Source organism: Oxyura jamaicensis, chromosome 5 (assembly GCF_011077185.1).
Source record: "Oxyura jamaicensis isolate SHBP4307 breed ruddy duck chromosome 5, BPBGC_Ojam_1.0, whole genome shotgun sequence".
In the NCBI taxonomy this organism is placed as follows: domain Eukaryota; kingdom Metazoa; phylum Chordata; class Aves; order Anseriformes; family Anatidae; genus Oxyura; species Oxyura jamaicensis.
Genome location: NC_048897.1, coordinates 35,713,047 through 35,715,801, shown reverse-complemented (window position 1 = coordinate 35,715,801; position 2,755 = coordinate 35,713,047).

Below are 2,755 nucleotides of genomic sequence, written 5' to 3'. Positions count from 1 at the left end.
AAAAAAAACTAAAAATTAAATCACTCTTACTCTTATCCAGGAATTTAATTTCTGAATGTAGGTATTTCTTCAACAAATGGGGAAATCCTCCTTTGACCTGTGAAGACATCACATCAGGAACACTGCTTTACATGTTTGTCCTGTCAGTTTTTTTCAGCTGATTTGAAGAAAGTCATAGATGAAGATAGAAACAAAGGTCCATATTAATTCCACTAAACTCTGCACAGTGTGCATAGACACCTTCAAAAGTGAACTATACTATAGAGAATGTAGATGAAACACTTTCTTGCTTGAGGAGGGGTCTAGAATTTGAATTAATGCTAGTACCAAGATGAAATTGATACGATTCTACAATGTAAGCATATAATTATAGATTTCTTTTTTCTTTATACTCATAATCTCACCTATGTTGTTCTATGTTGTTGCTTTCTTTTGTACTTTTTTCTTGAGGGGTGGGAGCAGGGGATAGAATTTCTTACAGCTATATCCTCACCATCCAGGCAAAGACAGAACTCCACTGCAGCAGAGGTTCCATTCCCAAGGATCACAGAACCACCCTGTTCATTTTGATGCATATTGTGTGTGCTTTTCTGATACCTTCTCCCTGGGCCTGGTATAGGTATTGAAATAGGATGACTTCTACGGGTAGACTTCTATGGGTATTTCAGTACATACTAAAGACGACCTCATTCCAGAATTATGCATCTGAAACAGTTAGAAAGATTTTGTTTTCCATCTTTAATAATTGTCTTTAAGTTTCCATTTACTTTGTAAGGTTTAGTAGGTAAAATCCTTAAAAAAAATAAATAATAAAATAGCTGCCTTTTTATCTGAGCATCTTTCTTAGCAGTTTAACAAATGTTTTCAAGTGAGAGGTGTAGCTTTAAAAGTTCAAAAATCACTTTTTCAATGTGAAGAACAGAATTCATTAAATAATCAGAGAAACAAGTACATTTACAATGTGGAAATGACATAGGCTGCTGTTTCCACACCTATAGGCTTCTGGATAACAGCCTTAATTCCTATTTAGGCACCAAACCAGAATGAGCCTGTTTTCAATAGTACTGAATATCTGCAAAGTAATTATATCAGAAATTACACTGAAATAAAAATTTCTCCAGCAAGCATACATTACATAAAAATAAAAATAGCAGCCAATGACATCTGGATTGGTATGTACTGATTCCCGTTGAAAATGTGAGGCCATATCTGACTGCTTAATTTTAGAACTCAGGTATGATTCAGTCATATACTAATGAAAGCCTTTAACTTCAAGCATATACTTAAATATATTGTTACTCAGAAAAGCATAAACTTAGCTGCTGCTTATTTTCAAAGGGATTATATTTTAAATCTGTGTTACTGAATGATGGATGAATTATTAAATGTTAGATATTTGTGATGGAAAATCTAGTATGAGTTCATGCTTATATCAAACAACAAAATTCTTGTAGAAATATTCCTTTCTAAAGTCAGATTGCTTGGTAATAGTACTGAAATAAATTTGAAACCACCACCTTTTACAATTTTGTAAACCCCTTGGCTCTGCACTGATTTCAGTAAGGCTAATATTTACTTGTTGATGATGTCCATTTATACAGAACATCATTTATCAATTTGTATGTTTTTTTTTTTTTTTTTTTTTTTTTTTGCAAAACTGTTACTACAAAGCTTTACACATGATTTGTAAATGTTGTTCTTGCTTTCCTAGATTTTTTTTTTAAACAAACAGGATCTATATTTGTAAGTTTGTTTGTTTGTTTGTTTTTGACAGTAGCCAAAATCAAAGTGGACTTATTGCTAAAAATGCACTGAAAGAAACAACAGGGGAAGGAAGGAATGAAAATCTCCGTACATTCAGGAACAGAGGTAAACTACCACAAACAATGAAAACTGTATAGGGCTGCACTTTATTAACTTTGTCCATGTCAATCTACTAATTGCTCAGCACAAAATGATCACTTACAATTCAGCAGAGAAGGTAGCATTTCTCCAGAAGGGACTTTGTTATTGGAGACTGTTTTTATAAATGCATAATTTCCTTATTTCCTGTATAACGAACTTTCCTGACTTAGTTATTGTTGTTTTAAGTGGCTAAAATAAACACTCTTGCTTATGTACTTTCAAATGAAAACATGAGCGTTCATGGCGTTGTATTACTGAAGCTTTCCTTTATTCCTTTATTCCCCTTTCTCTCTCACAGTTTTTTTTTTTTTTTTTTTTTTTTTTTCCTTTCAGACAACAATCTCTGGGTACTTGAGACTTTATACTTTCTTCTCATGGCATCATAACAAGGTGTTGCAGTAAAAAAACTCCTTTGGCAGCTACCATAACTTTGACTGTACCATCACATTGACTGTAACCTTTTCAAAAGGAAATGCTTCAAGGAGCTTTGATTGTGTAAACAGTGCATTCTGTCCTGAAAATAGGGACATTGTAGGAGATGAAATGACATGGAAGAATATATATTTTTGCTAACTTAATTTTGATTTTTAAATGTGCCTATTTAATCAGAGGTAACTTTGAGTGTATCGAGGCTGGGTTCACATTAGCTAGCTTTTTTATTTTTTATTTGTTATTTATCCTCACAACCCACTAGAAATATATGGAATTAAATTCCTTCATATTTATGTCCTGTGCAGCGGTAGTTTATTAGTGATAGGACCCACGGGAACGGTGTTAAGCTGAAGCAGGGGAGGTTTAGGCTGGACATCAGGAAGAGGTTCTTCACCAAGAGGGTGGTCGCACACTGGAA